At 35.6% G+C, this 14,979-nt stretch overlaps 1 pseudogene; it reads right to left on the reverse strand.

Moving 5' to 3' along the window:
- Window positions 1–10,380: 10,380 nt before the first annotated feature.
- On the reverse strand, window positions 10,381–10,988 carry LOC102754008 (annotated as a pseudogene).
- Window positions 10,989–14,979: the final 3,991 nt, after the last annotated feature.

A 14,979-nucleotide genomic window follows, 5' to 3' on the forward strand; every position in this document is an offset into this window, starting at 1 on the left:
TTCCCTCTCTCTTCCCAAAATCACACAAGCTAAAATGTGCTGTCCTTACCTCCACCACCACAGTGTCCCTGTGTTCTCTGTTGATGCTGATGGGAGTATCGCCCAGACTCAACCCTCATTTTGGTTATCATTGTAGCTTCTCAATCAATTATCCTCTCTTTTTTTGTTAATCTCATTCTCAATCAGTTGAACCCCTTTTCTGCTCCCTACAAAACTACTCTCCTTTCAACAACCTTTTGCCTTTAAATTCGACAATGCTATAATTACAACATATGCTCCTCACAACTTTGACAATTCATAACTCTCATTTCTTCTCAAACTCAGGTACCAATTTACTATTTCCAATCATTCTTTCATTCTTGAAACTTTCTGATTGACTTTGTTCCTCCAGCCAATACCTTGTCAACATATTTAAGTTCAATTAGAAACATTTCTATTTATATTTAGTAGTATATAGGGCTATAATAATAGTCTTTAATTATTTCAACATTTTTGTATTTCTAATCTAATTGGACAGTAATTTATTTGAGGGAAGAGACTACGTTTTTTATTTGTTGCATATAGTACAAAGTATTGCACATAAGTATTCTCAATAAAAGTTGACTAAATGAATGATATGCTAAAATATTCCAGTGATGAATTTGTAAATGTTCCATTCTTTTCAAAATGGTATTTGAGATGACACTTGAAAGTGCCCTTTAGATATGTATGTTTCTTTAAGAAGATCTAGGGGTAGCAATACTTATTTTAGCAGCATATTATAATTAATTTTAGCAATATTCCAAATACTTTCACATCAGAACTAAAATTAGGTCAGGAAGATAAAAACAGATCAATATTTGTTTTTGGTCAATATAAGACTAAGACCTAAAGAAAATTTAACACTCTTTATAGCTTGAGTTGTGTGGCCTGTTTTAAGAGCTCATTTTTTTCTATTCAATCTCTCAGATGTTTTTTTTTTTCATTAATAAATTTACTTATTCAATAAACATTAGTTGAGAAATTACTTAAACCTTCTGACTCTCAGTATTCCCATTTATAAGGTGTGTTGGGCAATGGGAATCACACATGATTAAGATAGAGTTATGCATGCCCTCAAGATGTTCATCATCTAGTGAGGAAATGGGGCATGGGTGGGGCTGTGCATGCTTTTTGATCCATAAATTCCATTCTTGGAATTTATATAAAAGAAATAATCTCTGATGCATGCAAATATTTTTATTTCATAGCTGCAAACATATCAATTTAAACTTCTCTAGAATGTTAATCAGAATAGCTTGACTATTCAGAATAGTAACTATTAACTGAGCCAAAAATTATAGAATAAATTTCTTAGATTGATGTTTATTCCTTAATTTGTTCTAAAAGGCATTAAGCCTCTTAAATAACCAACTTCACATGGATTCCTCTGTTTTATGTAATTTTGAATACCAGTATTATCTCACATTTCCATAACTAGTAAAAATACCCAATGATTTTTTTTCTTTGCCTATGTATCATATGTGTAAGATGGAACTAATGACATATTTATCACAAAAGAAATAATAGTAGTCTGAGAGAATAGCAAATAACATACATATATGATCACTACACACTGAGATACTTTATACAAAAAAGATCATAACCCAAATTCAAATTATTTAGTGATTTATTCAATAATATATATGTTCTAGTTATAAAGTTTGACCCAAGTTCATAATGTGAATTTGAAAGAGAAAAAATCCTATCCTTTATTTTTTAAAAAAACTTATCCTTTCTAGCAGAGAAGACAAATAATAATCTAAGCATATGCATTAATAAGAAAAAAGTATTATGAGAATTACTGTGAATCAAACCCTGTAGATTTAATTTCTAGGCTCATCCTCAAGTAATGCAATCTAATCCAAAGTGCACAAAAGCCTATTCATACTTAACAAAGCTCATCTATTCGTACATTTGGAAGTTCATCATCTGAACATTTTTCTTTCATTCACTTGATAAGCAAAATTATATACAGGATAACAGGCCCGGTGTTCCTCTTTATCAGCCATTATCAGACACAGTACAAAACACATTACACTTCCCCAGGCTCAGCTATCAATATATACTAGTGTAGCTGACCTATATGTACACCACTGGAAGACTCAAAACTTCATTTCAGATCAAATTGTTCACAAAACAGTAGAAGCATGACATGTATGTTTAATCTCCACCACCAAATCAATTTGCTTACTAACACTTCTCACCTTATCTTCTTGGTGCTTAATTCAGTATTATTGCTACACAGTATAAGGCCTTTTGTTTTCAGTGAGTCGATATGGTGAATGCTGCCGGTATTATTAGATAGCTTTATTTTCAAAATTGGAAGGTAGAGATCATGTTGTAAAAGGCATGCTACCTAGAGCACAAGAGCTACAATGATTTATTCATTATGTGGGCATAATGAGAAAATAGGGATAATTTCAGCTTTAGGTTGGAGAGACCTATTCTCAGGCATTTCTTGGCTGAGTCTATAGCATAATCTTTGCCTAGCTAAGCATAGCCCATGGGCAAATATTCTGCATCTCTCTTCACTGTTGATGGACCATGTTCTGTTCTAACTTCATAATTCAAAGGATATGTTCAGATACTAAAACAAGAGAAAGAAAATGAAAAGGACAACAATTGATTAATTTTAATAAGAAAAGATACTTCAACTTTGAATAGTCAAAAGATTTGAGCAATGTATATAAATGGACAGTTAAATAAACAGGCAATTTGAAATTAAAAAATAGTAGAAAGTATATTAAATGTTTTTAAAATACCCACATTGCTTGGCAATTAGAGAAATGCAAATTGATAAAAGAACATAAAACATAAAAGTGGAAATGTAAGAAACATGTTATTCCATGCTGGTGAAGATGCAAGAACTCAGCGTCTCTTGATTACTAGTATAAGAAGTTATATATCTTCTGGAGAGCAACTTGGCAATATTTAAAACTAGACTTCAAAATATAGTTTCTGACCTACATTTTACTTATAATAATTTATCTTGAGAAAATAATCAATGTGAATATATTTAGTTAGCTTCAAATATGTTCATCATGGTACTATTTATAATAAAGAAAAATGAATGGTTTAATTAACTACATAAATTTGTATAATATAATACCACATAATCATTAAATATGTTGTCACAGGAGATTATTTGGTTATAAGAAAATCTTCATGATATATTTTTAAGTGAAAAAAAATGCACAGCATAGAGCACTGCCATGTCTGGAGTTTGAAAGTTGTCAATCTCATCCTTATAAGAACAAGCTGAAAAAAAAAAAACTGAAAAATGAATAACTTTTGCTTCGACCTATCAGAGAACTGAGGTCACAGGTCACACTGACAACTTAAAATTGGAGATTTGGGTGCATCTGGAAAAATACAGCAACTGAGATCTGGAAGGAAGGCTGCTGAGGCATAAATTGATATTAACACTTAAATGGTTATTTTTAGTAAATTTCTGGAGGTTGAATGTTGATTGCAATACAAATAGAAAAAAAAATGAAAAATACTTGTCAGAGATCACTATATACAGTATGATTCTGGATTTGAATATGCTAATGAATTAACAATAGTTACTTCTAAATTTTCAGTAAGGTTATTAGTAATTTTTCTATCTTTTTCATGCATACCTGCAGCTCCTTCAAGGAACACATATGTCTTTGACAATAATAAATGAATTGTTAAATAGGTAGAATACTATAATTGCTCACTAGTAATTGGATTAAAATGTTATGACAAATATTTTTTGTAATAGATACTTAATTTGGCTTCAGAAGCTGGGTGTACACACACACACACACACACACACACACACATACACACATATATGCACACACACACCAATATGTCAAGAGTTCTTATTTGGAAAGGAGAGGGAAAAGGGTTTTGTGGAGGAAGGGCTACAAGGAGAGAGGGGAAAAATGAAAGAGATGAGGGATCTGAACCTCCTTTGGCCTTTTGGACTGGGTTTGAGCTCCTATAAGTAAGGAATAAGGGCTGAGGAGATGTTGAAACTTTTCACTTTGTAACCACTCATACTAATGTTGAGCTATTTTTAGGACTCATGTCACAAAATGCATCATGAGCTGGAGAGGATGCCTCTCAGACATAAAAAAAATAACCGGGCTGTGGCTGAGAACTAAAAATTGGACAAGCACTTGTAGTCTACATTCCCTAAAAGGGAGTTCAAGAACTTGTACCCCTAAAAGGGAGTTCAAGGCTCTTTCAAGCAGCTTCTTTTGCCACAAGTGGGAATATGTGGTGCATGGAATTACAGAAGAAGAGTACATTTGTTGTGGAGTCTCACCAGTAAAAGCAACAGCCCTGGCGTCAGCTTGTCTGGGTTCAAAACTTGTCTTTGCCTCTTAATGGCTCTGAAACCTTGGGCCCATTACCATTCACATGCTTCAACTGTCAAAGGAGGAAGCTAATAGTACCCTGGTATGTGGTTCTTGTGAGGATACAATAAACTAACCCATAATAAGCATAGCATAAAATCTCACACATAATCAGTGCTCATAAATTATCATGCACAGTGACTCTAATTGACAAAAATGGCCTTGCATACCGAAGTCCTAACTCTTCCAGGGTATCATAAAGTAGCTGAGCAAAGGTAGGTTGAGGTCCTGCCTTCTTGTGATCAGAGACTGACAAGCCAGCAGAAATCTGGGTTATCTTGTAAAAAATAAATAAAAATGAAAACCACAAAGAACTCAAGGTTGAATATTTCAAAAAGTAGTCCAATTTTTATATTTCAAAAATATTGTTAAATCCCAACGCTTTCACTTTGTCTTTCCCATAATGGAAATTACAGAGTGAAAATGAAGATTAGCCATGAATCTGGATGATGTAAGGAGAAACAGTACCTGATTGGAAGCCAGGAACTGTGGATTCTAGTCTCCGTTCTTTAGTTATCCTTGGCGTAAGTCATTTTATACCTCTGAGGCTCAGTTACAACAGCTGAAGCATAAGGAAAATAAGCAAAATGGAAAGATCTACACTAATAAAAGGAAAAGATGCAAATTGACCATACCTTTGTGACACCCACCAGCCAATCAGGAGTGAGTATGCAAATTAACCCAACAAAGATGGTGGGTTAATTTGCATACACAGACACAGAGCAGCCGGGGGTGGGGCAGGACGCTTGCATAGTCGCCATGGTGACGACTCAGGCATTCTGCACCACCCCAGATGCTCGGGGCCTCTGGGCAGCGTGGGAAGACAGAAAGGCAGCTCCGGGCTGGAGTGAAGGCAGCTCTGGCCAGAGCGAAGGCAGTGCTGGCAGCCAGGGGAAGGAAGGCCCATTCTTGCACGAATCTTCATGCATCAGGCCTCTAGTTTATACTATAAAAACCTCATGTGATGGTCAGAGTTGTGGATCTGAATCTTGGCTTTAAAATTTCTGTTTGTGTGATCTTGAAGAGGTCACTTCCCTCCTGGTCATTTCACTCCATAAATGTGCTTCACCTCTCTGTCTGTAAACTGTCAGAAGACTGAGGAATGTCTGAGTTATAATGCCTTGAGATTCTTTGTTGATACACCACCTCAAGACAAATAAAAGTATGGTAAAAATAGAGGTAATCAAATGGTGATGGAGCAGATTTTTTATCTTTGATTTGACTGAATTTAGCATATCAGATAAAACTAATTTAGCTCATTGTTCCAGTTCCTACACTAAAGATAAAAAAGTTTTCAGGTTGAATATGACCTTGAGATTATCTACATTAACGCCACTATTTCACATATTAAAAAATTAACCACAGAACCATGGTCAAGAAGTTGGGGGAATTGTATCATTTTTCATCTCAGTTCTATCTAATATGGTTAAATTCATTCCTTCAATACCCATCTATGCTATGTAATATGACAGTTCTTCCAAAGAACTATGGACTAATTTGAAAAAATACTCAGAATTTGGATGGATAGCTTAGAAAAATTTACGTCTCATACATCCCTTATTTTTATAGCTCAGTCTCATCCAGTTTCAAACATCTCAATAAGTCAGCATGAAAGGACACATTCTACTTTACCTCGTTCAAAAGTGTAGAAATAAATAACTGTATCTATTAGGTATACGTATTTATTTCTACATTTTTGAGAGTCAGTAAGAGAAATATTCTCATAGAATCTAACACTGACATGAAAAAAAAATTTTAAGTTGCTCTGTAAATAATTAATTAGATATCATTCTAATAGTTTGAGGCTCCTTAAACCACTCATCCTGCTGTCAAAAACCTTTAAATTAGCTCAGGACACGCAGCAGCCTTATCCTATCTTTACTGAAATCAGTACTTAAATATATCTGATGATCAAATGATCAGGACTGCTCTTTGACAAATAGAGACTGCTATAGGAGCTTTTACGACACATACCATATTTTATCTGAGAAGTGTTGCTAAGATAGCAAATTTAGTACAAGTCACTTAAAAGGTGGCGTGTTTCTGCTGGGTGTGAAAATTACCTGCATTTTTTAAAATGATAAAACCACCAAGCTTATGAAGGCTTCTCTCTTATTTCAAAAGTGCATTCCCTCAATTCTGAGGTTTTACATAACCTTACTTTCCCAATCTTTTCATCGTCTCTCTGTTGCTCCATTCTATTTATTCCCTTCTTACTGTAGGCACAGCAGGCCTACATTTCTGACTATGCAGGAATTGAAGGCCCCCATCAAGCTGTGTGACATGCTTGAAAGACAAAATAGTGGAAAGATCTCAGGGACTCTGGAGTCATGGCAGAGATATTTATTGCTTAGCAACCAGACTGATGTCAAGAGTTTTTGCTAAATGTAGATGGTGAGCAAGATTGTTGAAAATAAAAATTGTTTTGCTATAATTCTTTTAAATTTTTTTCAATAAAAATATTAATTAATTTACCCATTTATTTGTTTAATTGATTGCTCTAACTGCTTTTTTGGCCAAGCACTAAAGTAGCAATTATAGTTGAATGGTCACACTAAAAGGCCATAGAAATACAAAACTTGGGAGAAAAATACACCCACTTCTCCACAAAATCATCTGCTTTCCTGAATTGATATTCAAGTGCATTCTCTAACTTCTGCATTTTTCTTTCATTTCGGATTTTGTTTAAGTCTTTTCTCTTTTTTCCTTAGTGATTCTAGCTATGGGTTTGTCAATTTTATTAATCTTTTCAAAGAAACAGTTCTTTGTTGTATTAATTTTTTGTATAGTCTTTTTCTCTAGTTCATTGAATGTGCTCTAATTTTTATTATTTCCTTTGTTCTACTGACTTTGGGCTGCTTTCGTTCTTCTTTTTCTAGTTATTTAAGATGTAATGTCAGGTTGTTTATTCGGGATTTCTCTTGTTTCTTGAGACAGCCCCGTAATGATATAAACTTCCTTCCTATTACTGCTTTTGCTATATTCCAGAAGTCTTAATATGTCATATTGTTATTCTCATTTGTCTCTATATTTATTTATTTTTTAAACCTCACCCAAGGATATTTTTTCCCATTAATTTTATAGAAAGTGGAAGAAAAGAGAAAGATAGAGAGAAACATCACATCTATGTGAGAAAAACACATCAATTGGTTGCCTCCTGCATGAGCCCTGAGGAGCCTGCAACTGAGTTACACACCCTTGACTAGAACTGAACCCAGGACCCTTCAGTCTGCAGGCTGACGCTCTATCCACAGAGCCAAACCGGCTAGGGCTGTCTCTATATTTTTAAATATGTTTTTATTGATATCAGAGAGAGGAAAGCAGAGGGAGTGAGAGATAGAAATATCAATGAGAAAGAACCCTTGATCTTCTGCCTCTTACAAGCCCCCTCCCTACGGAGGATCGAGCCTGCACCCCAGACATTGACCTGGGAACTGAACTGGCGAACTCCTGGTGTATGGGATTATGCTCAACTAACTGAGCCACAAGGCCTGGGCTGTCTCTATTTATCTTTTGATCTCACCTTTTATGTCTCCTTTGGCCCAGACATTTTTTTAGTAATATATTGCTTAATCTCCACATACTTGTGTATTTCTTTACTTTCTTTTTGGTGCTGATTTCTAGTTTCAAAGCATTGTGGCCAGAGAATACACTTGGCATGATTTCAATTTTCTTGAATGTGTGGGGCTAGTTTTGTGACCCAACGTATCCTAGGCTATCCTTGAGGCTGTTCCATGTGCACTGGGTAAGAATGCATAATCTGATGTTCGGATAAAAGGCTCTGTAAATGCCAATTATGCCCATTTGGTGTAATGTTTCATTTAAGTTTGCTATTCCTTTATTGATTTTCTGTTTGAATGATCTCTCTAGAGCTGTCAATGGAGTATTGAGTTCCCCAACTATGATTGTGTTTTTGTCAGCTTCTCCCTTTAGTTCTGTTAGTTGTTGCTTTGTATATTTCAGTGCTCACTGATTCAGTACATTGATATTGAGAAGTGTTATGCCTTCTTGATGTAGTGTCCCCTTTATCATTATAAAATGTCCATCTTTGCCTCTTGTTACCTTTGTTATCTTGATATCTATTTTGTCAGATATAAGCAAGGCTACACCTAGTTTTCTGTGGATGCTGTTCGCTTGGAGAATTATTTTCCATCCTTTCACTTTGAGTTTATCTTTGTCTTCATAGCTAAAATGTGTCTCCTAAAGGCAGTTGTATTTTAAATTATTTATGAAAAAGATACTTCTAAACAAAAATAATTTATTCTTTTTTTATATATTCTTAGGCAGTTACCATTACCAGTGTTCCTTATTTCATAATTTGGATTTGAGTTACTATCTAATGTCCTTTCATTTGATATTGAATGACTTCCTTTAATATTTCTTATAGGGAAAGTGTGCTGTAGTGAATGCTCTCAGTTTTGTTTCTCTCTAAGTGTCTTAATTTCTTCTTCATTTTCTGAAGGATAGTTTCACTGGAAATAGAATTGTTTGGTTATCAGTCTTTTTCTTTCAGTACTTTGAACATATTCTCACATTGCTATCTGGCCTTCATTGTTTTAAATGAAAACTGAGTGTTGATCTTATTAGAAATTTCTTGAACTTGGTGAATTGCTTCTCTTACTACTCTCAATATTTTCTCTTTGTCTTGAGTTTGATTATGATGTGCCGAGGTAGAGATCTCTTTTGAGTTTTTCTACTTGGAGTTCATTAAGTTTCTTGAGTGTGTCAAAGATTTTTTTAAAAATATCATTTTATTGATTTCAGAGAGGAAGGGAGAGGGAGAGAGGGAGAGAAACATCAATGATGAGAGAGAATCATTGATTGGCTGCCTCCTGCGTGCCCCCTATTGGGCTTGAGCCCACAACCCGGGCATATGCCCTGAGCAGGAATCAAACCATGACCTCCTGGTTCATAGGTTGATGCCCAACCACTGAACCACACTGTCTGAGCTCAATAAATTTTTTAATAAGATTTGAGAAGGTTTTAGCCATAATTTCTTCAAGTATTCTTTCTTAAAAAATTCTTCAACTATTATATTTCCTCTACATCTGAAAAAAAATAATTATTCATATGTTAGTATGCTTGATGGTATCTCACAGAGAATCTGTTCATTTTACTTCATTCTTTTGTCTTTCTGTTTCTGGATAATTTCAATTTCAGTAATTGTTTTTTCTGCCTATTCAAATTAGCTGTTGAGTCTATTGAGTGAATTTTTTACTATAACCATTGTACTTTTCAACTCCAGTGTTTCTATTTGTTTTTATTTTAATAATTTCTATTTCTTTTTCTTTTACTTTTTTTTGCTTTATTTATATCCTCTGCCATTTAAGGTTTCAGCATATCTAACAACCATCCTGTCTTTACATTTGTGCCAGAAGTCAGTCCATTGGAACCTCTTAGTGAAACACACACATCTTTTAACTGATTCTTCACCATAGAGGAATACTCCCTGCCGGCACAGATATTAAGTTCTGTTTCCTTAATTTCTTTTTAAAAAATGAGCAATTCATTTTTAATCATTTTACTGTTTATACCACAGTCACATGCAAATTGGCACAACTGTTCCATGACAGAGAGAACAAACAGAGACCTGTCATGCAAGGTAAATTAAGGGAAGGCTTTCCTAGAGCTGGAGAAGTACCACAGAAACACAGGATGGCTGCAGCTATGTCAGACAGCAGTGCCAGGGGTGCGAGTGGGTAGGAATGGAGGGTGCTCCTACAGTAGCTGGCCTCCTTGTATTGGCCTGAGACCACTGTGGGTTCCAGAGGAATTTCCTAATACGCTTGGTAGGTCGATCACTTATAACCATTTATGACTGGGGTAGGGTGACACTTCCGCAGAATAAATTCTACAAGTTCCTAGGCAGGTTCTCTAAATCTCATCTGTGATCAATGGCTGGTAAATTAGGATTCTGCAAAAGTAATCCCATAAATGGACATCCAGGGAAGTTTTACAACCAGTGAAATTAGACCAAAAAATAAACAGTTTGGGGAATGCTGGGAATGATGACATGTTCAATGGCATTTACATACCTGTTGGTTATCTTAACAGCTTCATCCAAAGCAACAAAGGAAGTCCACAGCAAGGTGAGTTCCACCAGTAGCTCCAACTGCTGTGGCACAGTTCCTCTTTAGTTAGCCGGTTGTTCCCCACCTCTGGCTAAACCAGTCAGTTCATAATTGTCAGTTCCTTCATGGTAATGTTCAAATATTGGCAAGGTAACACCCGCTCCATTATTTTTCTTTGCTCGAATCTTCACTTGGGCTTTCTTCACATTTTGGATAACTGTGGTGCTGAAGTCCCCTGCTGTGAACTTGGCCTCAGCAAGTGAAAAGGAAGCTTCTCTCATCTCTTCACCCATCATTTTAGTCTCTATGATCTTCTTTAAGATCTGTCGAAATTGAAGAGTTAGGGCATCAGATTTTTTCTTCAGGAGGTTTCGACCTGTCTGTGCTCCTTTTAATCAAACCTTCATGATGGTCTGCGCCATTCGCGAGGGAAAGATTTCAATCTGGTCTTTTCCCGACATTCTGACGATGACTGTTTGGCTTCGGTTCCCGGTCAGGCAGGCGTGGTTGCCACAGGCCCACCCACAGCGTCTTCTTCTGCCGCCGTCAGCAGGTTGTGTCTAATTTCTATCTGTTTGCCGGTATTCTCTATGTAATAAGACATCATTCTCAAACTTTTCTTTAATTCTTTAGAATGATTTCTGTTAGTCATTTGGGAAAAGTTTAGGAAGCTGATTGAAAGTATTCGCCTAATAACTTCAATTGGACTTCCACAAGGACAGTGTTATTGGCTCTTTTTCCAGTGTGTGGGTCATATTTTAATATTTCTTTATATATTTCATAACATTCTGTTGAAACCTGAGTGTTTTAAATAATTTGACAACTCAGGAAATCAGTTTCTTCTTTCCCCAAGGCTTGTTGTTTGTTATTGACATTTCTGAACATATTCTGTAAAGTCTGTATTACTTATCATGTCACTAAAGTTTCCTTAAATGTGTGGAAACAATATGTTTCCCAATCTTCGCTGAGCATCTGTGTGTATAGTTTGAAGCTATCTTAACACTCAACTGGGCAGGTTATAATTCTGTGTTAGCCTTTACTTCCTACTTACACAGAACCTCCAAGGTTAGCCAGAGATGAGTGATGCCATGGTCTGAATGTTTGTGTCCCCAAATATTTACATGTTGAAATCCTAATCTCTAAAGTGATATTATTAGGAGGTGGGCCTTTGGGAAGTGATTAGTGACCATATAAAAGAAGGTTGAGAGAGATTCCACAGCAAGAAGGAACCATATATGAGGAAGTGGACCTCGATCAGACATTGAATATGCTAACGACATGATCTTGGAATTTTCAGCCTCCAGAATTGTGAGGAATAAATGTTGTTGTTTATAAACCATTAAGTTTATGGTATTTTTGTTACAGCAGCTCAAACAAACTAAAACAGGGTTAGGTTCTTCTCAGATTTTTTCTTAGCATATACACTGCTCTAGGCATGCATGCAACCTTCTAGAGCTCCGGGAATATGTCAAATCTCTTTCCAACACACCTACGGACAGCTTATTCTAGAGATCTTCTTTTTAAATTATTTTGTTAGCCTATTGGGCTCCAACTATTAACCACCATCTCAGATGGTCAAAATATTAAACAATTGCCTCTGATTGTTTTTGACAGATGCCCCGAGGGAAAAGCCTATAGTCGCCTAGCTAGGTCAAGTAACAATAGCCTTGTTAACAAGAACCATCAAATAGGTAAAACAATGACAGTTCTCTGGGAATGGGTCTTTGGAGGAGGTCCAACTCCATTATGCACTTCCAAATGCTGTCAGGCTGCTGGTTTTCATCATGATTATGAGCTGCTGGTTTCTAAGGTGCACATGTATATAATCTCCTGACCACCCTTCTACCTTTGAGAAAACAGTGCATCAGTAGGACAAAAAGAGCAGTGAGTAATGACATCCTGGTTATCGGGACAATGTGTAGGACCACTTTGTCTATAATGCACCAATGCATGAGTATTTGAAAGTAGGGACAGAAAAAGGAAAATACAACCTGTCACTTGAGTGTTGCTAATTGTTTACTTTTAAATTTTTAATTTGATTTTTTTAACAACCCTATAAGATATAGTATATTCTTTCAGATAATGAAATAGAAACTCTAATGGGTTAGCTAAAGTTTTAAAAATAAAAATATTTTGTTTTTATTATGTGCAGTCAATGTGCTATGCACCGTACATGCATTGACATTTTCCCTTCACAACATCCTGTGAAATAGGTAGTATTATTATTATTCCCATTTTACAGATGAGAAAACTGAGGCAGAGAGAGATTAAATAACTTGCCGAAGGTCTAGTGCAGTGGTCGGCAAACTCATTAGTCAACAGAGCCAAATATCAACAGTACAACGATTGAAATTTCTTTTGAGAGCCAAATTTTTTAAACTTAAACTATATAGGTAGGTACATTGTTATTAACTTAATTACGGTATTCCTAAGCTGGCCTTTGCTAAAAACGTCCTCAATTTGACGGGTCGACCTCAGGTAATGTAGTCCCACTTCTTCTAATGCCACTTCTTCAAAATAGATTTGCCCAGGCTGAAAACCAACTTCTGCGCATGGGCAATGAAGTTTCAATCACACTGTACGTGCATGCCTGCACATGGTATTTTATGGAAGAGCCACACTCAAGGGGCCAAAGAGCCACATGTGGCTCGAGAGCCGCGGTTTGCTGACCACTGGTCTAGTGGCAGAGCTGAGATTTGAATCCTAAGGAATCTAGATATAGAAACTAAATTATTTCCACTACAGAAATCTACATAGGATTGCAAGGCCACTTCTTTGGGACCACAAAAGATCACATATAAGATGTAGGAGTATTAAACTGTAAAATGAAAATCACAATCCAATAAAATTAGTTTTATGTCAGTATACTTTTTAATCCTGTTTTAATTGGGTAATGCACTTTACATTAAAATTAAGCAAACACTATCTAAAGACTGTAAAGCCCTGTTAAACTTCCCATTATCCTGGGATTATTTTTATAAAGCACATGAGTTTGGGTCATTTTCTATGATTCAGGAACACATTTTCCTTGCATAGAGAAATGCTCAGGCATAAAGAGGGTAGTGGACTTCCCCAGAATCACCAGGAAATTCAGCTTCTGAGAAAAGTTGGGAACAAAACCGAGTTGAGGAGTAAATTCTCCACCATGTTCTTCCCACGCACTTTCTGCCATAGTAACTTACTTCACAAAAATAGTTTGGATGCCCAGCAGAGTGCTGTCACCACTAAGCTGAATTATGACAACTGCTGGAACTTTCCCATAGCACAGAGAAGTGCAAACCAAATTCATACCACTGATTATCATCTAAAATTAGGTACAGATTTTTCAAAACAAAAGAACGCATGATTCCTTTCTGGTCAGCCAGAATGCAGGAATGTAGGAGAGAGTCGTGTTCTCTTCCTTCTAACCCCTCATCCTTACATGGAGACTACCTCTAAGCCACCTCACTGCTGTTCCCTGTTTTGGCTTTAAAATTAGAGTGGTCTCATTTCCCAGACTGATATTTTACTTCTAACAAGTCACAAATTTACATCCATTGTAAGCTACCAGGTCATCCATGCAAAAGCTGTTTATATACCAAAAAACGTTGCTGATCTCTAATGGAAAATAGATTCCTTGGTTCTCTTGGGCATGTGGCTTAAGAAACTATTCATTTTGCTTGCATTCCAAAACCTTAATAATTGTTATAGAAGTGATTTTTTTTTCAATAAGTGTTATAGATTTTCTCAAAAAGAATCATATTCCAACAGAAATGTTCCACATAAAAGACATTGTGTTAAAATTATTTTTCATGATTCCATATGGTCTAATACTTTGTTTTGTATGATGAAAGTATAGGGGTGGGCAAAAGTAGGTTTACAGTTGCAAGTACAAGAAAGAGTTTATTCTTGAATTATTATTTATCAATTATTTTATTATTTTCCATATGAACAACTGTAAACTTACTTTTGCTCTACCCTGTATTTATAAAATAAGGGAAAAGCAAAAAGTTAGATTTAAGCCTATTTGATCCCATACAGCTACAAATCTATTTTTAAGTGTCTAGCTCTTTAGAGAATCAATTCCAGTAAGGGATTAAAGACAAAGAAAGAAGAGAAACAAAGGCAAAGTAATATAAACTTATCTGTTGCCAGGTCACTGAGGAAGTTGTCCAAGAATTTGAAGAATTTTAACCTGACAAGTCAAATGATGTTGTTCTGTCATAAAGTGTCATCCCATAGGAAGCTTATTTGCTCTTTTGGGGCATCTGGATATTACTTTTAGGGTACTGAAAGAAGATACATTTTATTTAAAAAATAGAATTTTTGTCTTCACTAAATAAATGATTTAGTGAATAAATGTCTTCGGCTTTACATGTTTGTTTTTCCGGTAGCATGGTTATCAGTACATGAAAAAAAGATGGTATTATCGCTTTCTATTTATTTATAATATATTAGAGGCCCGATGCACAAAATTGGTGCAAGAGTAATATAAGCTTCCCCCGGCTGCCAGCACT

The sequence above is a fragment of the Myotis davidii genome, unplaced genomic scaffold, assembly GCF_000327345.1.
Source record: "Myotis davidii unplaced genomic scaffold, ASM32734v1 scaffold104, whole genome shotgun sequence".
Classification (NCBI taxonomy): Eukaryota; Metazoa; Chordata; class Mammalia; order Chiroptera; family Vespertilionidae; genus Myotis; species Myotis davidii.